This window comes from Topomyia yanbarensis, chromosome 2 (assembly GCF_030247195.1).
Source record: "Topomyia yanbarensis strain Yona2022 chromosome 2, ASM3024719v1, whole genome shotgun sequence".
In the NCBI taxonomy this organism is placed as follows: domain Eukaryota; kingdom Metazoa; phylum Arthropoda; class Insecta; order Diptera; family Culicidae; genus Topomyia; species Topomyia yanbarensis.
Genome location: NC_080671.1, coordinates 77,968,604 through 77,993,185, shown reverse-complemented (window position 1 = coordinate 77,993,185; position 24,582 = coordinate 77,968,604). Strand labels below are relative to the sequence as shown.

At 36.3% G+C, this 24,582-nt stretch overlaps 1 protein-coding gene across 2 annotated transcripts in view; it reads left to right on the top strand.

Annotated features, from left to right (window-relative positions):
- LOC131678499 (uncharacterized) overlaps nt 1-24,582 on the top strand; it is a 354,661-nt gene that overhangs the window by 59,971 nt on the left and 270,108 nt on the right. The gene's annotated exons all lie outside the window — the stretch shown is intronic.

Here is a 24,582-nt window from a genome sequence, read left to right as displayed (position 1 = left end):
AGATATTCACGTTAAAAAAATCGAGTAAAATTCAGGCTAAAAATTTTAAAGCGGGACCCAATGTTGAATCGTTTGAAGTGTTCTACATCAAAAAAGGCGCACTCGTAGCTAGGAAAAAAAAGGAAAGAAAACTGGTATGTTTCATATCAGTGTTACAGCGATGCCAGCGTTCCTGCTTAAACTGGATTCTTACAGTTTTTCACACAATCCAGTCAAACAGACAAATTCGCAAAATCTTCCTGTTTTTTTGCCTTTCTCCTATAGAAAGGTTATACAATCACTCTGAAAACCGACTCTTTAACCGAGGCCCGGATGGCAGAGTTTCTTATACCATTCGACTAAGTTCGTCGAGTTCGACAAATGTATGTGTGTGTGTGCGTATGTATGTATGTGACCAAAAAACGCACATCGGTTGCTCGGAGATGGCTGAACTGATTTTATCAAGCTTAGTCTCAAATGAAAGGTACAACGTTCCCATAGGCTGCTATTGCATTAGTCTTAAATGAAAGCTACAGCATCCAAATTGACTGCTGAGTCAAAATCTCCCAAGTGTGCAAACGATTTTTCGTCGGTCGAGTTTTTTCTGTTAAAACTTTTATTTGGCTCACAACGACAAAATAAAAAGTACAATTTGAACAGTTTTTCGATATTCGAATTATTTTCAAAGCTATGGCTTTTTAACATGAGTTTGGATTCTTTGAAATCTCTCACGATTGGTAGCATCGATCATGTTTATTTTTTTACCAGTTAAAAATGAGTTTTTCTTCCTATTAAAATTTTGTGTGACCGAAAAAAAGTTTACGCTCGAAGAGGTACGGGCTGCACGACAAGGGCGATAGGCGTGGTGCTCGTTGCGCATCAATAGAAAATCGCAAATAACTTTTGTCGTGTTGGAAGTTTTCATGTTTTTATTTTTGCATATGATTTATTATGAAATATACAACAATATTACGCTTTATTTCAATTTGTTTATAACAATTGTTAATAACTTTTGCAGTAAACTTTTTTTCGGTTATTCAAAATTTTAATACGAAGAAAAACTCGTCATTTTAAATGCTAAAAAATGAGCAGAAACAATACTTCCAAACATGAGAAATTAAATAAAATCCAAATTCATGTTAAAAACCTGTTTTAATCCACCTAGCGGTGCAATTGTGCCTTTCTCAATCATGAACACGAGAATTTTTGCTTTGTTTATTAACATAAAATCTCGACGTTTCATGCATTTTAAAGATGTTTGGCATCAAAAATACGAATTTGATTTCTGAAATTTAATTGGGTCCCCCTTTGAATTTTTTTTTTCAGAATTTTGATATTTTGCTTAATCGTGCCGAGAAATTGCTTCAAATGACTGTGTCGTAAGATTGGCTCAAGTTATCTTCATGTATAAGATCTTTTCATATGTAAAACCTTCTGAGGAACACAATGGCATGACATTTTCAAAACAAAAATACACGAATTGTGAGAAAAATGCACTTTAACTTTTAAACTGAAAACATAACATATTTAGCAAAACTGTAACCAAAAATAACTATTTTTTTCTAGATTCCCTGATTCATTTCCTTCAAAATGCATCTCACCGATTGTTTATAGACCAAATGCATCCAAAGATATGATTAAAAGTTAATAATTGATATTTTTTCTATGGAAAATTTTCCATGCACGATTATGACACGTCATACAAATTTGTCATCTATACACACCTATGACACGTGTACGACTTTTGTTTACATTCATAGTAAAAACTCGCATCATAGTCAACCGTTCTTCGTAATATTTGAGAGATTAATACAGAATAGATAGAAGCATCAATTGACTTCTTTGAATTGTTTGTACCATTTATAAATTTCAAGATATTCAATCTCAAACTATAAAAACCTGTTTTAATCCACCTAGCGGTGCAATTGTGCCTTTCTCAATCATGAACACGAGAATTTTTTAGTTGCTTATATTTATTAAAAGCTTTCAAATGTATACATTACTATTTTATTATACATGACTTGACAACTATATACAAGAAAAGAAATCATTATTCGAGTTCTAAAATTTTGTAAAAGAAAAAACAGCCACGGTAATATTGAATTGAAAAAAGTCCCAAACAGTCGATCTTTATAAAAAAATTTTCGAGATGACATAAAATCTGGACGTTTCAAGCATTTTAAAGATGTTTGGCATCAAAAACACGAATTCGATATCTGATATTTCATGGGGTCCCCCTATTGAAAAAATTGAGTTCCGGATTATAGGGGAATTTCATATGTGGCCGGACGGTTTAGTCTATATTTCCGGAACCATATAGGCGATCCGTACGAAATTTTATAGCCATCTGTGGGGATATTATAGCTATCATTTGGAGTTCATTTAAGTTTGTGAAAATCGGCCCAACCATTTCCGGGAAACTGATGTGAGTTCGTTAAGTTTTGAAGATGGCCACTTTTCCCGGGCACTCCTGGAACCGTCTATGGTGGTCAATGTAGTCAACGAAAGTTTGGTTGGCCGTCGGAGAATTCAAATTATAGCCATTTGTAGCGAACTGGTTCTTCCACGAATGAGGCTAACACAAAATTTTAAACGCAATTATTTCGGAATGAAATTTTTTGAAAAGTACCGTTGCGGTGAACGTGATATCTCAAAAATTATTCATCCGACCTTCAAAAATTTTTTTTGAATTGTTTGTATTTCTATACTCGTGTACTTGAATGGTCCCTTTTTTTCAAAAATTTTTTGATTCTTTGTAATGAATTTTTATTTAAAATTTGGAACACCAAAAAACTCAATTTTTTGGTCAACATGTTTCTTTTGCAAGAAAAAAATGTTCTATTAGAAAACCGATCCGTTCAAGTACACCATAATACATTTTTCTTCAATAATCTTTTTAGTTTTTGGACATCAGTTGAGCGGTTCGGTTTGGAGAGCGTTTACCGCAAACCTCCGCCTAAAACACGCTTTGGGGAATGGGCCATAACTCCGACAACCTTGAATATTTTTTTAATTAAATTCGTTTTTCTACCTTCGATAGTACTACTAACGAACTGTCTTTCGCTTGTTCAAATAAGCTTTGCATAAAACACTTTAAAAAAATTACGAACTTAGCTCACTTTTTCGCCACAACTCCGTATATAACCCCTTAAGTTGTTTGAGAGAAAATTTTAGCGAAATTTTTACCTTTTTTGCTTTCATATAATATCGTAACTCCGGAACCGGAAGTCGGATCGGGATGAAATTGAATAACCATTGACGGGGACGCAATACCTTTCAGTTGAGACCAAGTTTAGTTTAATCGGTCTAGCCATCTCCGAGAAACCGATGTGACTGTTATTCTGAATTTAGATACTTCCGCCGGGTCTTCCGGAACCGATGATGGTGGCCAATGTGGCCAAATAGACTTTGAATGGATGTTAGTGACCTAATACTACAAATCGAAGCAGTTGTGGTCATATTTTGGAAAAATTTTCACCTTTATACATTCATTGCAGAATTTATTAAAATCGACATTTTCTGCGTGTTCGTACTTATCACCCTGTAATTCCGGAACCGGAAGTCGGATCCATTAGAAATTCAATAGCAGCCTATGGGAACGTTGTACCTTTCATTTGAGGCTACGTTTGTCAAAATCGGTTCAGCCATCTCTGAGAAAAATAAGTGACATTTTTGGTCACATACACACACAGACGCACATACACACACATACATACATACATACACACATACATACACACGCACAGACATTTGCCGAACTCGACGAACTGAATCGAATGGTATATGTCACTCGGCCCTCCGGGCCTCCGTTAATAAGTCGAGAGCAATTGCAATACCTTTCTATTGAGAAAGGCAAAAATGTTAAAACATACAATTACCAAAAAACAATTTTTTTGTTAACGAAAACCTAAAAACTGAAGGAACTGTAATTACATTATTCGGAAGTTATTAGTAAGGAAGCATTTTTAACTTCAAGTATGCTTCTAAATTTCTTAGTATTTTCCAGTCGTAAATATAATTTTCTTATACAATACTAATACTGAATATAATTTCGAAGCAAAATGCTCTTAAGAAAAATTTTCCGAAATATTTTGATTTTTAAATAATTGAGTTAAAGAATAGTTTTTCAATTCAAAATTCTCATGAAAAATTGTTGTTTAAGATATTTTAGATTTTTTTCGACATAATATATTACTTCATAAAATTACGACCTTTTCATAAGTTATTCACGTTTGTTCATCAAAACCAATATGTTTTTCTAAGAAAACATGAAATTTCCCGTTAATACTCAGTTCCCAGTTCAAGGATGATTTGTGCACGACTGTCTCGATATGCTTGCTGTAATAAAAATATAGAACTGTAACATAGTTTTTCTTCAGGAAAACTATATTTCAAACTCTTCCTTGTTTTCCAAGCTTCAACTTAAAACTGTGTTCATGCAAATTTGGGGGACAACGGAACAGATTTTTTCAATTTAGTCGGGCAACCTCCAAACTCACTGCGAAAATTGTGTAACGTGACAGACGTATTAAAATGACAATAACACGAAAACCGTTCATAACAGAAAATAACTTTCTGTAGAAAAAATGTGCGGTTTAGTGACCTTAATAATGTGCAGTTGAAATAAAATATGATTTTATCGTTTTTGATGACTTATCGTACAAAATATGCGTGAAAATGTAACATGGCAGACAGAAGCCTTGACCATATGCACTTTTGAAAAGGGTTAGTAAGATTTGTAAACAAGCTTTTGTTTTGCTGATTCCTCTTAATTTGTTATAATTTCAACATAGAACACATTTGAAATTGCTTCTACGACGGGTATGATGTAGAGTAATGTGCATTTTGCATGAAATTCCACTCGGCAGCGGAATAATGAGCGAAGCAAGATTGTTTACTCTTTAGCCCTTTTAAATAAGTAACATTGGATTATAAAAATAGCCTAGTGAGATTGAAAATAAAAAACCTGTTTTAATCCACCTAGAGGTGCAATTGTGCCTTTCTCATTTCTCCAAACTATGATTTAATAGCTGGTTCGTACAATATAACATTATGGAAATGTCTTTCATTCTTATTACACTTGGTAAGTATATATATATAGAATCGGGATTTGCTGCGTGATCGTACGTATCACCCTGTAATTCAGGAACCAGAACTCGGATCCACACAAAATTCAACAGCAGCTGATGGACCGAGCGAGCTTCATTTAAAATCAAGTTTGCCAAATCGGTTCAGAAAATTCCGAGAAACCGATGTGGACAAATCAACAAATTTTGTTTTGTAACCATACTCTTCAACTCGTAATCCGCAACAAGATGTCGGTTGAAAATGAAATTCAATAGCAACCTATGGGAATATTATACCTTTCATCTGAATCTTAGTTTGTAAAAATCCGTTCAGCCATTTCCGAGAAACCGATGTGGACATTTTGTTAACAAATCTGCACATACACACATACATGCATACATACACACATACATACACACATACATACACACAGATATTTTGCGATCTCGGCGAACTGAGTCGAATGTTATATGAGACTCGGCCCTCCGGGCCTCGGTTAGAAAGTCGGTTTTTGGAGCAATTGCATAAACTTTCTATATGAGAAAGACAAAAGAATAATATTTAATTAGCTTAATCAGCATAAGCTCAATGTTATCTTCATGTGATTATATTTTGAAATGTTGGTGGAATGGGTTTGAAAGTGAAGGGAATGGGTAGAGTGGGAGTGGAGGATGCGTCAGAAATCCTTCATTTTATTTCGGTATACAGGGTGGATGAAGGAAATGCTGGCGTGAGGGTGGTCCAAGGGGAGGGGAGTGATGAAGGAATGAGGTGCCCGGGCAAGGCGGGGGGGAGGGGCGGCGACGCAATACTCAACTGCATATTTTGCCTTCCATTTGAGACTTGGTTTGAGAAAATCGGTTCAGTCATCACCGAAGAACCGATGTGACTATAATTGTAGAATATGCCCGGAATTCCAGACTTCCGGAATCGTCGATAGTGGACAATATAGTCAAAGAATGTTTGATTGGCAATCAGTTATCTAGATCTGCAATTAGAAGTAATTTGGAGACCATTTCACTAGTTTTTAGCCTCTGAGGTATTACGATTGTACCGATTTATATGGGAAATTCCAGTGTATCCTTACTAATACCCCTGTAACTCCGGAAGCAAGAGTCAGAACCGAATGAAATTCAGCAGCAGTCAATGGTATTACTGTATCTTTTATTTGAAATCAAGTTTGTAAAAATCGGTAGAGAATTCGTTGGGGAATGGGTGTGATATTAGCTTAGGAACTTGGCGGGTTCCCCGGGGGCGTCATGAACCGTCATAGGTGGCCAATGTGGTCAAAGCTGCTTTGATTGATCATTAGTGATCCAGACCCGCAAACTAGAGTAATGTTACATCAATTTTAATATGTTTTACATCATTTGAACATCATGGTTTGCTGTGTGATCGCACTCTTCAACCCGTAACTCCGGAACCGGAAGTCGGATCAACTAAAAATTCAATAGCAGCTTATGGGAGCGTTATACCTTTCAGATGAAACTAAGTTTGCGAAAATCGGTTCAGCCATCTCTGAGAAAATTGTGAGTTTAAATGACACACACACATACATACACACACACAGACATTTGCCGATCTCGACGAACTGAATCGAATGGTGTATGACACTCGGCCCTCCGGGCCTCGGTTGAAAAGTCGATTTTTACAGTGATTGCATAGCCTTTCTTTATATGAGAAAGGCAAAAACAATAAAAAAATCTCTTGAAAAAGTAAGCTTGATGGTTGATTTCCTTAGAAGTAACTGTTGAGAATGAACTCTTCAAGAACATTATTTGGAGACTTGGTGTCTCTAGGTGGGTTGTTGAGAATTATTTTTGAAATAACTTTGTTGAAGACATGAATAGAGAATAGAGGTTATTCGCGAAAAACATCCTTCAAAACAAGTAGTTCTAATATTAATGTTTACGGTAAATCTTACATTTGTTTGATCTTCTGCAAAGTTGTTTAGAACAACAAAACTAACATTTTTATTTTTATTTTTGAGGCTCTAAAACTCAATATTGTTATATTGGTCAAAACTGAATTTAATGAAATTTCGTAAATTTTGTTCTATATCTCGATATGATGTCTACATGCAGCTCTTATGTCTTCAACAAAGTTGTTTCTAACATAATTCTCAAATACTTTGCTGACTACACCAAGTCTATAATAATGTTTTTGAAAGGTTTATTCTCCATTGCGTTATCACCAAAATTATGTTTTGTATTAGACTTTTTTTTTATTATGTTACAAAACTGCTTCGATATTCCGATTTTGACCGCTTGAAAAATTGTTTGTGGACATCAAATTGCTTCACGGAAAAACGCTGTAGAAAATAATCCATTGTGTATTTTCTCTTGAAAATCTGGGTAGAGTGTATTGTTCACGCGGTATTTTTATTGCTGTCAGTTTTTCGAAAATTGGAAAAAATGCCGTCACTCGAAAAGCAACGTCGTGAATTGATTTTGCGCAAGCACTTGGAAAATCCTTCATTCTCTCGTTCTGGTGGTAAATCTCGAAACTGTTGAAGGTCGAATCAGGTTCTGCTAGAGTGGCGTCGACAGTACTAGTAGGAGAGAGCAGTGATTTCTTTTGGAGCAGGTGAGAAGATTAAATCACTACCACGAACGAAATCGGAACGACTGATGTTCACTTTCTCGACTGCGGAGGGGCTTTAAGGCATCTGATATCAAATCAGTTATGGAATTTGCGTTTCGCGTTCGTCTCTTATCAGAATCCGACACTAACTTAGTGACAGGACTAAACTAGCGACGGATTGACGCACGCTAAAAACAGAGACACAATTTGTGTTCCTGAGCAAACCTCTAGTCAAGCGCGATGTCCCGCAAGAAACGAAGCTCTAGGAACACTCAAAATATCATCTAACATTTCAACCAGATATTCAACTTAGTATAGGACTGGTTAAGCCTAGTATAGGCACCGGTAGGTTTGTGATAACTCCTTCCGGCACCGAGGACACTACAATTCTGATGGTACGACATGGGCTTACTTTACGATCTTTGCTACATCGTTAAAGAAGAGGCTGCTTTACTGCCCACGACCATATATCTGCCCCTGTTTTCTTTGACATTTTCCTCGGTTTCTGAAATTTAAATTGCGTCCATTTTACATTGGCACTTAAAATAAAGTGCAAGAAACTTTCAGAAACATTCATCGAATCAAAATATTCATCCGTTACGAAGATTTCCTGTCCCAAAAATCTGAATATCAGTGCAGCTCACCGCAGCGTGGGGCTCTCTGACATTGCAGTATTCTGGGTCAGTTATCTCCGTTACTAAATAATAGCAACACACTCAACATACCTTGATCCCTTCATGATAAGTATAAAAGCTTTATGAATTCTTTCTGGTTGGAATTCAGACGTATGATTACTATTTTGAAATACCAGCTCTATATTTTTGTGCCCGCAGCCCACGCACGTTCTCAATTTTGGCAACGGAATACTGCAGCGTTTGATCAAGAATTAGTGGATGAGTAAACAATGACAGGTTTTGCTAGCTATGTTCTAAATAGTTGAGTAATTGTTTTTGTAGCTAGTAACCTTACTAAGTCAAGATCAAATCCATGTAACAGCCTGGCTAATAACTTTCATATTCCTATATCCAAATAGCATGCTGGTATATAGATATTGCACGGACATTTTAGTCATTGTACTAGTCAAGGAAATGCCTGTGGGGTAAGAATCGACCAACTATCATGTGAACTATCGAAACACGCAAAAAGACATTGGCTAGTGATATGCTAGTGCCTCCGAAGGACCAAAGCGCTCCCAGTGTTTCGAGTGGAAATTGTTGCGAACTATTTACTGTGGGAAGCAGATAGAACAGAAAACATGAAGCCATCGTATGCATCACGAATTCCGACAACTGCTTGATGAACATCCCCATCGTTTGTATAACGATAAATTGATCGGCTTTAGTGAACACGGCATGTCTTCGAAATGACGTATAACCACCTTTTGAAAAGTTTCCCGCTGCTGATCCAATACCGTAGACTCAAGAACAAGAGGAGAGCATCAGACAAAAATAAATCGACCAGATTGCAGGTGATTTTCTGAGTCTTCGTTTCCTTGGGCGACGAAAGGCCATCGACCTAGTTATCCTAGCTTCGATCCGACATCTTTGCACAGGTTTTTCTAATTAAAAAAGGGATAATAGTTAAAACTCCTACAATAAAAAAACACTGAAAAAACGAGCTATACGCAAACGCTTATAAACAGTCGTTACCAGCGGTGATGAAAACGAATGCTGTAATTCAGATTAGACCCCAGTCTGGTTTTTGCTTAAATGGAGAACAAATTTGCTAGGCCTACAACTGAGGTCAGCTTCATGCAAAACCGACATAATACATTCGCATGTTATTAACTATTGAAGGACCTTTTCAAATGTAACACATCCAACATAAACTTGGGTCTGATGCTTCCTCTCAATATAAAAAAAAAATATCTGAACATTGTATCCTCAAGTATTTGAAATGTAAAAAAAACAAAAGAATTTGGCACCGCCAAGCTAACGCATTCAAATAAACGAATTGAATAAAAAATAAACTTGGGTTTCCCGAGAGAATTATCCAAAGCGGCTTTTTTAGTTGTTTCCCGCACTGCATATGCACCACATTTTCGTAAAAACCCATGCATTCGATGAAGTCTTCGTCCGATTTAACAGTCTTTGCACAGTGATCGCATGCAGTTGCCATCTGTAGCACAAGTTTGATCAATTTTTACAACACAAAAACAAACAGGAAACCGGGGGAGTGGGCGTAGCGTATTGGTAAATCGATTGCCTTGTACGCAGCGCACCTGGGTTCGAGTCCCGACCCCGCACATAGGGTTAGAAATTTTTCCTAAGAGATTTTTCTAACCCGAAGAGGCGAATGACCTTAAGGTTAAAACCTCTATAATTGAAATAAAAAATTAAAAAAAAAAACAAACAGGAAACACTTTAAAACTTCACTAAATCGATAGAAGAAACAAAACTCTACGCCGATTGACAGAAAACAACGACTAGAACTACAAAAATAATTAAAAAAATTGGAGCGATCAAAACAACAACCGCATCGTAAGAGTACACTGAATCAAAAAGAAGTTATTATTATTGTTATTATAAGTTGAAAGTAAAGCTTTCTAAGCTTTCGATTAGTGAGTACTTCAACGATCCTATTTTTTGTGAAAATATTGTTCATTGAAAATTATTAATTTGATCACATCTTCGAACCAGATTGCTTTGATTGTCATAAGCACCAATGACGAAAACAACGTTGACAGATCCGAACCATACAAATGCGTTAATGATGCTTAATCCGTTCAGTTTTTTCATAACACTCAATGCAATCGTGAATTTGAATCGGTCACACTCCAACACAGCAGCTCTAGGGCAGCCGAAATTTCGATCGGTTGCAGCATTATTACCCAATTCCGTGGCACTAAAAGTACGGCCACCATCACTCACAAATGGCCATTTGTTTAGCGTCAACCACAAACCGCGTAACAGATTGCGTCTTTTCTGTGTCTGACTAACGCGTACCCTATTTATTTATGTTTCCTCCCTTTCAAGCGACGAACCCGCTGCATTATTCGGTAGATGCATGGCACTAGGTAACTTGCATAATTAAATAATAGAGTCGGTTTTCCAACGACAACTAGCCTGAAGATCAATTGTCGACAGTCGGAATGAGACCAATTCATGGTCTGAAGGAAAAATGTGGAAATTGGTCGCTAATCTGGCCCATCAGTAAACACTAATTCTTCATGAAAAACGATTCCCTCGAAACGAGAAAAACCGCATTAACTGAAAGGGGCAAATAGCAATTGTATCACACGCCAAAAAGAAACAATAATGCAATTATGACAATTATTTGGTCGTTTATTTCTTCGATTATTTGTTGGATCTGACGCTGCATTTTGGATTTAATGATGGCTTTTGTAATCGGGTTGAATTTAAAACCGTGTCGGGCTGGCTGACTGTAATTTAGGCCTATTAAGGGCAACCGACCTTGTTGTCTAGCTTAGATGTCGTTTACGAAATGTGCAGGCGAATTCCAAAATAATAAATAAAGACTCCGTGTAAAAGTCTAACGGAACTAACTTTGTTGATTAAATGTACATTTTCGCGGCATCCAATTGTAGATTATCTTGTTACGGTCAGTAAATAGTAAACTGGAATTGAGATGATCACCATATTTATTTATTTATTTGCCACTCACAGTTACTTTGTACGTTATAGCTTCTATAGATGGTTTTTAAGAGATAGGGAGAGGGGCAAGAAAGGCGGTGAATAACCATTAAATTGAACCCCGAAAAGTGCTGCGTGTGTTCAGAAATGACATGAAACATGTTCCATCAATTAGCACCGCACCGTTTGATGGACGGCTATGCCGGGTTGTTTTGGTTGGCCGAACGGTCACCTGGTCAGTCAGGCAGTTAGTAGGTTGAATGTAATGATTTTGTTTACCTGAATACTTTCGACGAAACCATTGAGCAGTTTTTGGGGAGTGTGCAGTACGGGGGCACAGATGGGTGTGATTTCCATCAGTGATGGAGTTTACAGCCAATACGACGTTGATGGCTTCTGGTCCTAATTTGTGACGTAAACAATCTAATGGAATGTACATATTTTCCATTAGAGCACAGTGCAACATGTAACAAAGTGAACGGTGTGTCAGTGTATTTTGATTATTTTTTTTTGAAAATTCAATGTTCGCTTTTACATGTATTTCCCACAATACCGCAAGATATTAAGATGTTTTATTGTCCCATAATAAAGATTGATGGATGAAACAAAAGGCGAATTCCAGTTTTAAATTACAATAATCAAACAGTCAAACATTAATGCAGTCAACGTTGTGATCATATGATGGAGTGGTTTTTCCAAAAAATGTCAAGTGTTCAAACCTCATAAATTCTGCTACTAAAGTACGATGGTTGCTTCGGAACTGATTGAACCAATAAACGGTAAACAACTTGTCAGATTTTCGGTTATCTGTCAGTTACTTCCTCTATCTTTACCAATCCTCTAAATCGCTACCTCGACTCGAACTGACCTTAGGCGAAATAAACCCAACAGAAACCCACCATGGATCATGTTAATTAGGAAACCAAAACCTTTCTCTTCCCCATAGATGTGCGCCATTCATTGCTCACCTTGTTGATTGAACTTCTTCCTAGTGCCCACCAAAGCGACTGTGAACAACCTGGTGAGCATCTCTTGCTCCGGTACGTGGTTAGGTGAGGTTTGTGAGGTTAGCATACTTCACCCCCACCTCGCTCGGGCTGTTCCGTGAGATGTGACCTGTGTGCAGATAGTACCTACCGCGCTGTCCTACCGGTCCCGGGGTTGACCGGAGCGCCCCCGGAGTGATGTTCTCTGCACACTTCCTGGCTTGTCGTCGCGACGACCAGCCTAACCGGGCAAGCTGTTGCTCGTTACATCTCCGAGTCCGCCTACAATCTCGGCTCCGGAGGTAGTTTGTTAGTTCGTTAGTTATTGTGCGGTGGTAGACATTAGTAACACTGGTGGGTGGTGCAGAGGCACTGACTGGAAGAGCATAATTTTCCGCTATGCCGTTCTTGTTTTTTTTCTGCTGCTGCTGTTGCTGCCATATCGGAATCACGAAACGATTTGCTTTGTTGTTGTTTTCTGCGTTTTGATTTGCCACAATTTATGCTGGCGTGGTTTTGCTTTGAAACAAAGAATCAGCGCGCGCGACAACCGTTGGTTGCGAAAAGCGTGATGCGAGACCCCGCGCACAAGAGCACGGGAAATACTTACTCCGTGACCGGAATGACATATAAAACGGTGGGAAACCGAGCACCGGGTTGGGCGAATGATGATCATATTTTTGAAGGGAAACTATTTCTGGAGTTGTTCATTGTATTTCTGTGCGGAATTAACTGTTCTTGGAAATAGATGTTTAACGCTTCCGAGGGTGTGACGTGTGTCAAATAGGAGATAGGCGGAAACCTTCGGAATATCGGTCAATATAAGGTAATATTTCGATTGGAGTTGGTGTATTTTTAAGCGAAAGATATTGAAAGCACGATGTTTTTAAAATTTTATAATTTTACAATAATTTGATCGTAACTTTGAATTCTTGAATTATACCTTTCCGAGTTTTTGGATTTTAAGTATAGTGGATTTTTGGATCATTTAATTGATTTTTAGATCATTAAACCTTTGGATCTTTACTTTCGCCTGCTGATGCCATGGGGGCTGACATTTTTTTAGGCTGAGAAAACTAATTAATGTGTTTGTTTAGTGTTCAATTGCCCAACTATGGAACTAATCACAGGGCATTAAATGTGCGTGGGGAATACGCATGGTCTTGTCTGAGTGGAATCATAGCTGTTGTATCATGTCTGAGGGTTGAGAATTGACGATTCGAAGAAAAGGATTGAAAACCAGTTACCAAATTGCGGCATGTTGAATCATGTTCATTATAATATTTTTTCTCGTTGTGTTGAGTATTTTCATATACTTTTGAACTGCAGTATATTATTAATTGCGACAAAAGCAGAAGTCCATTCCATATGAGAAATTGCACGAAGATCCGTCCGCAAATTAAATCGTGACCGACCAACTTAGATTCCTATGAAACTTTACACGTTTCACCGGCATGGAAGACTAAACATTTTTCACAAACAGTAAGATTATTTTGACTTAAAAGCAATTTTTAAATGGACGTAGACATTTCTACGTGCCATAATTTCATTTTTTTGTTCGATTACTGTATTTTATTCAGCAAAACTTTCTGAGAACGAGTTTCAGGGAATGAACATTTCTGTTCGAAGAAAATATACACTGAAAAAAATGTCATTTTTTCACAAAAACAAAAATTTCTGTTAAAAATTTAAATTGCAAAAAAAACATTTTTTCTAATTTTCATATTTTTTATATTTTGTTAACAAAAATCTAAAAATAAAGGAAACATTATGAATGTGATTGTATGATGGAGAACTTATCGGTAAAAAAGTTTTTCCAACAATAACTTTATACCTGTTTTTAAATTTTATTCTATTTTACATACAAAACTGTGGTATCTTCCAAAACGATATAATTTTCGAGATATTTGGAATTTTGTTCCAACAAAAACAGTTCGTTCGTGTGATTATGCCCTTTTTAAAAGTTATTTGCGTTACTCCACATAAAATGTCAAACATTTAATGTTTATAGTTTTAAAGGCGAAAAATAAACTTTTTCAGTATATTTGGATCATGGAGACGCCAAAAAAAAAAGTTTTCCTAACAACAACTTTTGACATGTTTTTGTAATTCATACTATTTGCAGTCAAAAATTCAGTTTTCTTTATGAATATGATTCTAAACGCCATTTTAAATCGAAATGCTTTTCACAAAAATTTTCTGAAATGAAATAGTTACCGAGATATTTTAAATTTTGTTTTAACAGCACAATTATTTTATTTTATCACGACCTTGTCAGAAGTTATTCGTGTTTTTCTATCATCAACAATAGGTTTTTCAAAAGACCCATAACATTTCCTGTAACTTTTCCTTTGGCATCAAGGCGATATTGTTAACCTGAAAGCTACATGAAAACAACCAAGCTATGATCAAATTATTTAGTTTAACACTCGGAATACCAAGGGGGTAAAAAAAATGGGAACGCTTACTTTGACCGGTCATATCTCAGCTGTTAAATAATCGATTTTAAATCTGTCTTCACCAATATAAAGGTATGTCTTTTGTGAATTAAAATTAAAAATTAGATTAAATTAAATATTATTTAATTATTTAACCTTATTTGCCAACTACATCAAATTTCCGTACTTCTACGTATTTTGTCTATTTTTTGAGAAAATATAACAATGTGTTCTTTCAAAAATTGTAGCCGCCATCAATTACAATCGATTGGTGTATAAAAAAGTATAAATAATCCCTTAGAATTCGTCGTAATTTGCCCACTAAATGAAATTTCTGTACTTGTACGTATTTTTGGCTATTTTTTGAGAATATATAAAAATTTGTTCTTTGAGAAATTGTAGCCAAAATCAATTACAATCGATTGGTGTATAAATGGAATAGGTGATAGCTTTGAATACTTGAAGCTATTTGTCAACTAAATGAAATTACTGTAGTTCTACGTACTTTTGTCTATTTTTTGAGAAAATATATAAATTGTTCTTCCAGAAATTGTAATTAAAATCAATTATAATCGATTGGTATATAAAAAGGTATTCGACGTTTTTTGCCAACTAAATAAAATTTCTGTACTTCTACGTACTTTTGGCTATTTTTTGAGAAAATATAAAAATGTGTTTTTTCAGAAATTGTAGCCGCCATCAATTACAATCGACTGGTGTATTAAAATGTATAGGTCATCGCTTCAAATTTAAAGTTATATGACGAATATTTTAAAATTCTGAACTTCTTCGTATTTACTGAATCGTCCTAACACACTCTATTATTTAGTAACTTACATACAATAATGTGTTTCTCCACGTCCGTGCAAACATTTTGATATAATAATATCCATGTATAATATGTAGAACTATTGAGTAAACAGGTAATTTTCAAACCGTAAAACTAACAAGCCGCAAAGAATTTCAATCAACCGTATGCCACGTACATTGTAAAAATCCTGTCTCCTAAAAACTCGAAAAAGTATAGTAATTTTTGAAAATCTACTATTTATTGCATATATTACAAGTCTAGAAGCTCTAAGGATTGCATTGGTGTAAGGAAAATTGAAATTGGTTGACAAACGGTCGTGATACGATTGTTTGAACAGAAAAAGTCATTTCGTCTGTACTGACTCTCAATTACTGTTTTTACAATTACTTTAGATATACAAATTTGATTTCCATCATTCTTTGTTCACTGTTTTTATAAAAGATTTACCTATCCAATGGTGAAGAAAGAATTAAAATTGGTGAGCAAACAGCTAAGATATGGCAAGTCAAAGTAAGCGTTCCCATTTTTTTAGACCCCCGTGGTAGTCCGCGTAACTTTTTACCCCCTTGGTATTCGGAGTGTTAATCATCAGATCATATAGTTGAATAGTATTATGATTGTTCGTGTAGCTTTCAAATAGTTTACAATATCGCCTGGATGTCAAAGGAGAATTGTTGTTGTTGTTGATGGACAAACGCGAATAACTTATGGAAAGGTCGTAATAAAATAAAATAACTGTGTTGTTAATACAAAGTTTAAAATATCTCGAGAACTACTACATTTTCGAAAAATTTTGTTATGTTTTTATTAAAATGGCGTATAAAATCATAATCGAAAATAAAATTTTATGTTTGACTGTAAATAGTATGAATTATAAAAATATGTCAAAAGTTGTTGTTAGGAGATCTTATTTATTGAAAGCTGCTCCATGATCCAAATACACTGAAAAAATTTCTTTTGCGTCTTTAAAACAATAAACATTAGAGTATTGACATTTTTTGATGAAGTAACACCAATAACTTTTAAAAAGGCCATAATTACCCGAATTCTTCTTGTTGGAACAAAATTCCAAATATCTCGATAACTATCGAATTTTTAAACATTTTTTAATGCATTTTGATTTAAAATGATATTTAGAATAAAATTCTGTAATAAAATTACAGTTTGGTATGTCAATTAGTATGAAATTTAAAAACGTGTATAAAGTTACTTATTTATTTAATTTTTTTTTGTGAAAAATGACAACCTTTTTTTCGTGAAGAAGTATTCATTCCCTATAATTCGTTTTGAGATAGTTTTGCTGTATAAAATAAAGTAATCGATAAAGTAATTATTGCACGTAGAAACGTCTATGCCCTTTTGAAAAAGTTGTCTTGTATATATAAAAATTGCAATTGTCAGGAAAAATCATGGAGACCGAAACACAACTGCAAAGCATATTTTGCGGTCCGCCGGTTTTTTCCCGGCGATTTAACCTTTTCTCTTCTACACGCTGGAGTCAGGATATTTTGGCATTAAATGTGAATCACCGGAGTCTGCGGCATGTCCGGACAAACTCAAAGTTACTTAGTGACTTATGCTGTCGGTTCCTAAAACGTATATGAAACACCTAATAAGTTTCTTAGTGGTCAGGCGCTCAGAGATTCCTAAAATCTTAAATCGCGCGCTAACTCCAGCGCAATTTGAAATCCCTATACTTACTGTCTCCCTCCTTCCGTGTTATTTTTAGAGTACGCAAATATATACAGCCTTTAGCAAAAGCAAATGTCGGACTAACATTCCTTCCCTTTCCTGTTGCGATATACGTTCGAGCCTAATCGGCGTTGCTATTGATCAATAAACAACTTAGGATTACCGGGAGTTGTACATTGAACGATTATATGTTACAGCGAGGCAGTATCATCTATTGATTCTCGGTGCCGTTTCAGGCAGTCCCGATCAATAACGGATTAGCAACTTAGGGAGGTCGCATAATTCCATGCTCAAGTTTCGATTATTGGTTCTTCGGAACTCTCTCGTAGCTTCTGATCCTTGAATATTTGAGTCTTTGAATTTTTGATTCTTCGGGTCGTTGTATTTTTGAATCTTTGGATCTTTGAATCTTTGGATCTATGAATCTTTCAATCTCGCAAGCTTTGAGTCTTTGAATTTATAAATCTTTGAACCTTTAAACCATTGGGAACTTGAATCTTTGAATCAGATAATCTCACAAGCTCTTTACTGCACTACAGACAATGTTAACGATAACGGGTGTTCAACAAAAATGAGAATGATTTCAATATCTTTCTGTAATTAATGCAAAGAGCGTAATGGCATCGAAACAGCAAGCACTCAGCGAGCGTACTGTACGGTTTTACGAAACGCATGGTCATCTTGGAAAAAGGTTGACTGTAGACCACTTTCAGGGACGTAAACGTGCCCGTGAATACAGTTTACCGGATCCTGGCATCCCTGAGCGTGGAGCGGAAGGCCAGTAGCGGCCGATCGACGAAGATAATGACGAAAAAGAAGAAGAAGGCATTGAAAAAGCTGTTCGACAACAAAGACGGAACGAGTTTGCGTGACGCTGGCCGAAAATATCACTGCTCCCATACCTTAATTAACCGAACCCTCAAGATGGAGGACATTATCTGTTGGAAGAAGACTCGGTTCCCCTAGTACACGGACGAGCAGATAGCGATCGTGAAATCGCAGTACTGGCGGGTGACGGAGAACTACCGCGGGAGGTCGTTCGTACTGGATGACGAAAGATTTTTTCCGCTCTCAAAGACCCACATTCCAGGAAATTACAGCTACTATTCCAGCGACAAGTACATCGCCATATCGAACAGAGAGATTTCAAATCCGTGGCTCAAGCCGAGCCGAGGTCTGGCCATCAATCATCAAGTGTACCAGGAGGAGTGTCTTGAGAAATGTCTTTTACCGTTCTTAAAGGAGCATCATGTGGATGGGAAGTTAGTCTTCTGGTCGAACAAGGTGTCTTCCCATTACGCCAAGTAGACAATGGAGTATAATGAGCAGAAAAAGATACCGTACGTGCCGAAAGAAAGGAACCCGACCAACTTGCGCTAGTGCCGTCCCATTGACGATTTTTTCGGCTCCCTCAGTGCCCTACTGTACAAAAATAACTGGCGGGCCAAGAATACGAAGCAGTTGACCACCACGATCCGAAATTGTATCCGGAAGATGGACGTCAGTGCCGTCCAGCGCTCTTGTGAGAGCACCTGTTGGAGTTGTTCAAATAACTGAAATTGGTTTTATAATAGTTGATAATTAAACAACATAATGGTTTCTTTTAGAATAATTTAAATATTGATAAAAAGCAACATAAAACTTAGAATCACTTTGCTATAGTTAGATTAAACACAATATAATTTTATGACAACATTTTAATAAAACTTTTTTCTTCTATTTTCAGACGAAGGTTCGTATTTAGTTACATTCAAACTCGTTTTGTGGTGACAGATTATACTTGCAGCTGGTATTATGGTAAGCTTTCTTGTATGTGTATTATCTACTATGACATTCTACCGTGTTTCTTTACCGGGGACTCATAATCTGCGTTGTATCAATGCACTGCAATTCAGACTAGACTCGATGAACACACCGTCAATCTCAACGTCCCGTTAAGGTACATATATGCGGTAGTCCAATGAGAAGATCCGATCGGAAGTAATCGCGTATGCTTGCTTCAGGTCATACAGAACAACGCAAACCATATTTGGTCTAACCTCTATTTCGATTTCGGCTGAATATACATCATACATCTGCATGTGGAGTAAAGGTTGCGAAAAAACAAAAAAGAAACAAAACTGTATATCGTTATTCCGTTCCACGAGAAATCCAAAACGTAAGCTATAAAGCGAACCTTAAAAATCTGTTACATTTATAAGACTGTTGTAGTAATTACTTCACACTGAAGTAACATTTTAATAGCTTGAAGATCATTTTAGGGCACATAACTTGTTCCAATACACCAAATATTAAATTACTTTCGTTTCAAATTTTAGATAAATTTTACATTAAAGATATAACATTCTCAAACATCAATATCATATTTTTAGTATATATCATCAAAAATGACATTGCCGATATTTTTTATATCTTGCAGAATCAGAAGATGTTGATGGTCAGACTCTCGCTCTTTAGTGTACAAGGAAACGTAGAAATTTTTCGTTGTCGGTGGCGTAGCGCTCTTTTGCATTTATTATCGGAGCGTTCATTAAAAGAATGTTTCATTTTGTCCCCACATAATTTTGATGCGGGATATGTCGAGAGATCATGCGGAGTCTCTTCACAGTAGGAAAACTTTTCATGATTATCTCCCCATTTTCCACAGCGTGCCTTGTTTCTACAATAAGTCGCTGTAGGCCCAATTGTTTGCAACGACGGCAGTTCATACCTCGCGGCACAAAAGGGCGAACAGGTAGACTATCCCCGTCCAAAAGATCATTGTTTAGAAGAGCAGATTCGGCGAAATGAGGCTAATGGAAAATAAGTTGTTTTCATATACTCCTTGATTTTTCCTGAACGCAATTGCGTGCGAACCAGAATTTTCACTAGCCGAAGTAAAGGGTTCTTGAAGGAGCAAACCCCATACTTCGCAATTAAGGCACCTGTTGGAGACTACACCATCAATCTCAACTTCCCGGGCGGGTACATAGGCAAAATACTTGTTCGTACATGGCCAAGCGGTACTTACTTAAATCTTGAATATATCGATAATGTTAAATGGCTTATCTTTGCCCTCATTCAAGTTTGTTATGAATATATCGTCGCTGTTGTGCTATCTTATGACAAACGCCATTTTGAGGTAAACTGAGTTAGATATGCCAAAAAAATCTCTACAAGGTGGCGTTTTCAGAATTTTGACATTCTGCTTGGTTACTGAGATATAGGGACAAACGTGCTGAGAAATTTTTAATTTTTTGCTTCAAATGACTGTGTCGTAGGATTGGCTTAAGTTATCTTCATATATAAGATGTTTTTATGTGTAAAGTCATCTAAGGAGCATAATCATTTTCAAAACGAAAATGCACGAATTGTGAGAAAAATGCAGTTTAAGTTTTAAACTGGAAATATAGCATATTTGGCAACACTGTAACTAAAAATAACTATTTTTTCTAGATTCCCCGGCTCTTTTCCTTCAAAATGCATCTCACCGATTGTTTATAGACCAAATGAAGCCAAAGATAAGAATAAAAGTTAATAATTGATGATTTTTTTCTATGGAAAATTTTCCATGCACGATTATGACACGACACACATATTTTGTCATCTATACACACCTACGACACGTGTGAGTCCGACTTTTGTTTACATTTATAATAAAAACTCGCATAATAGTTAACCGATCTTCGAAATATTTGAGAGATTAATACAGAATAGATGGAAGCATCAATTGTCTTCTTTGAATTGTTTATACCATTTATACGTTTCAAGATATTCAATCTCAAGCTTTAAAAATCGTTTTTCTCGAAATGTGCTAAATGGCGCTTGTCATAAGATAGCACAATAGCGACGATATACCAAATTCGTTATTGATACTTTTTGCATGTATCAGGCAACTAGCAGTTGAGAAATTCGGACATGAATGCACCCTTCCGATGTAAAGTGTCATTAATAAACAACAACAACAAAAACAGTTGTGAAATTGGATTCTGAGATAATTATGACTTTCACTGGTTTAGCTTTCAACAAAAATACACAGAAAAAAATTCAGTTTGGACAAAGAAAAGTTTTTTTCAAATAAATTTTTTTCCTTGAAAGTGCCCAACTTGAAATTTTGACCTACCTTAGAACAAAATTTCATCCAAATCAAAAATGGGATGTTTTTGTAAACCGCCTTTAAATTTTTAAAATCGATTTTTTTCAGTGTAGGAGTCGATTAAGATTTTTTTCAATATTTTTATTCAAAAATTTGACTAATTTTGTGAAAATCACTTCTACGACATTTTTTGTAGAATTTGTTATTTTTAGACTATAGCATTCACTATTGGTGAAAAAAGTTTGACCCTTTTCAAAAGACAGTCTAGATCATTTTTGGAAAAAAAAAAAAAAGCATGCAAAGTGGCTTTTTGTGACAAAGTCTTCATGTACAGAAAGTTTCATTAAAATCTGAGAGGGCGCTGCCAACTCAGAATACGATTTAGCGCGAAATTCGTCATCTATGAAGCCGTTATTACGTCCTAAATCGCATTTATTCACAAATAATCGAAACAGATAGTCTTATATGCACACCTAGAAAAAATCGTGTAAATTTACATCTCCAGACCCTGACATATACGAGCATAAAAAATGACTCAAAGTTTTACGTTTGATTTTAATTTTACATGGCGTTGAATTTCGTAAATCTCGTAATTTTACCCCACATATGACGTTTGTTCTGAATGGCAGTAAGTGTAATTTTTCATGTAAAATTAAAAAGAACACGGTTATATTTTGTCATTTTGGGAATTACGGTTTATTAAATTGTGTCCTGCTTGCAATTACGTCAACGACAAAATTCAAATTTTTTAGTGTGTGTGATCACTCCAAGTTATTCGATTTGCATTTATAAATAAATCATAGAAATCGTGGTGTGTGATAAAATAAAGCAGACATTTCTGAACACATCGATTATTACAATATCAATAAGAAAAAAAAGGTTTATTTCAATAAAATGTGACAAAAAGTATTTTTTTTTTGTTTCAGTGTATACTTTGAATTTTAACCTTTTAGGCACCTCCAAAAGTTATAATTAATCAAATGATCGTCAAAAATGCCCGACAATGTCCATTGCTTGGCTATTCTTTCATTTTGCTCAATCATATTTTCATAAAATATAAACACCACAGTAGATCGTTAAAATACCCTAAGTTTACTGATATGTGCAGCTAGCTGAGTAACCTTCAACTAAGTTTGCCTATTACCGCCACCATGGGGCCTAATTTCATTTTTTTCCAACGAGGCACTATAGTTTTTTTTCTGTCCTCTACAACTTCATTGTCCGCTACTCCATGTTGTTCCATGTTGCTTTGCCTTGAGCTAGGGTTGCTCATTTATGCTAACTTGAGGAAAAATGCCCAGATTTTATTTTAATAAAATCGTTGTACAGATAGATGTATTATCTAGAACTAGACTTGCTTCGTAACTATACTAAGTAGAATTACAAATCAGAATAATCTGGTTCAATTGGAACATTCCCTGCGTTATTCGAAGATTTGTACTCTACCAATTACAAATTTTTCAAACGACACACCAAAGTTTTTCAGTACTCTATAGCATCATACAACGTTAAAATGCTGGACTCTTACCGTAGCTAGGGAATCCTAATACGTAAATTAATTGGTCCGATTCAACAATAAATTAATCGATTTAGGAACTTCAATCTGACTGCCTGCCCGTATTGTTAGCAATCTTACCGTAACCCAACCCTAACAAATCTTCACAGGGATTTTCTCTTACAGTAAACTGCACTTGTTTGAATGGGGTGAAAATATCACTTTCTATCCAATGAATAGCAAAATCTATTTTTCCCTACTACCATCCCATTTTTCACCCGGCTTAGAGTCACTAAGCGCACAGATGTTTTTCATAAAAAACGTAAAACTAATTTGAATAATAACCTATCTTTGTGATATACTTTTTTTGTTACCTGTTGCCGTTACCTATTTACGGCTCAACTCTCACTTCTTTTCATCTCGATCACCATTCATGCGCCGCCGCCACATGCCGTAAGAAGCTTTCTTTTACTCTCTCGCCGACCGTGATCCCGTCCTGAACGGCCACCGAGCGGTCGGTCGGTCAGTCGGTCTGGTGGGGTGTGAACCTCCGAGACAGGGAAAGCTGTAGCTATGCTAAATATAGGTGAGTGTAGTGAGAGATTTGAGGTGAGCCCAGCAGGCTCGCTGATTCCAGATTGTTGTTTTTCTAAGCTTTAATTTCTGAAAACACTTTGCTGATAGAAATCACCCAGCACACCGAGCCCAACAGAGAAACATCGCATCAACAATTTCACAGTGAATGATTTTAATCTTCACCGGGGAGTTGTTTTTGTTTGTTGCCCAGATTTGCTAGTTTGATGTTGCTGCCTGTTAGGTTTGCTAACTGGGATCCCGAATAGGTACCCAGCCCCTTGTTCAAATTCTGATCCGAGACCCCAATCATCGATGGAGTTTGCTTTTTTTATTCTGTTTGCTTTGCTGGCTGCCGGTAGGTGCGATGGTACATATAGCCGTTCTGCTCCACAAAAGTTGAAGTGTACATACTTAGTTGCATACTTGTCTGGAACTACATGCACACGCACACAGGCACAGGCACAACTGGTGGCTACAACCGGTGCCGTTTTGTTCGTATTTACGTGCCGTGCCATTTAGGATCGTTAAATGGAGCTGGTTCGTTTGAAGAGGCCAACCGTTGACGAGACCGGGGAACCATAAAAAATCAAATTGTCATCGAGAGGCTAATCACGAAACCGTTCCGCACGGCTGACTGGGTTTTGATATTTTAATTTGTTGCGACTTGCTGAGCATCTCTGGCTGGGTCTGTTTTTTTGTTGTATGGTACCATTGGTACATTGGATGGAATTGTAGATGATTTGGTCTTCGTCATAAAAAAGACGTAGTATAAACAAATGAGAATACAAATTGGGTCAATCTGAAGAAACTTTGCATAGTGGCTCAGAAGGTTAGGCACTGTTCTCATAAACCGATCGTAGTACGGCCGAGTTCGTTGTAGAGTACTTGCCAGGAACGATCAGTAGGAATTCTTGGCGTTATATTGAAGCATAATTCCTGTAGTTGTGCTGAGCGCTTTAAGCCAGCAACGAAATTCCAAAATCTGAAAAGTGATTGTAGTATGCTGTAGTAGTATTGAACAGAAATTGAACGCGAATCAACAGATTATAATTATAATCTCCTGAAATCTGTCCGGTAAAAATTGGATTCAAAGTACCACTATAAAAATACCGCAATTTAAGTAAACATAATTCGCGTCAGTAAAATTGTTCTTATTTGTCTTTGATTCTCAAATCCACAATAGCCACTCGAAAGGATTTGTAGACAGTGCACTTATATTGTCAAAAGAGCGCAAATTTGAAATGATACCTAACTCACATAGGCAAATGTAATGATTGCTTCGCCGTA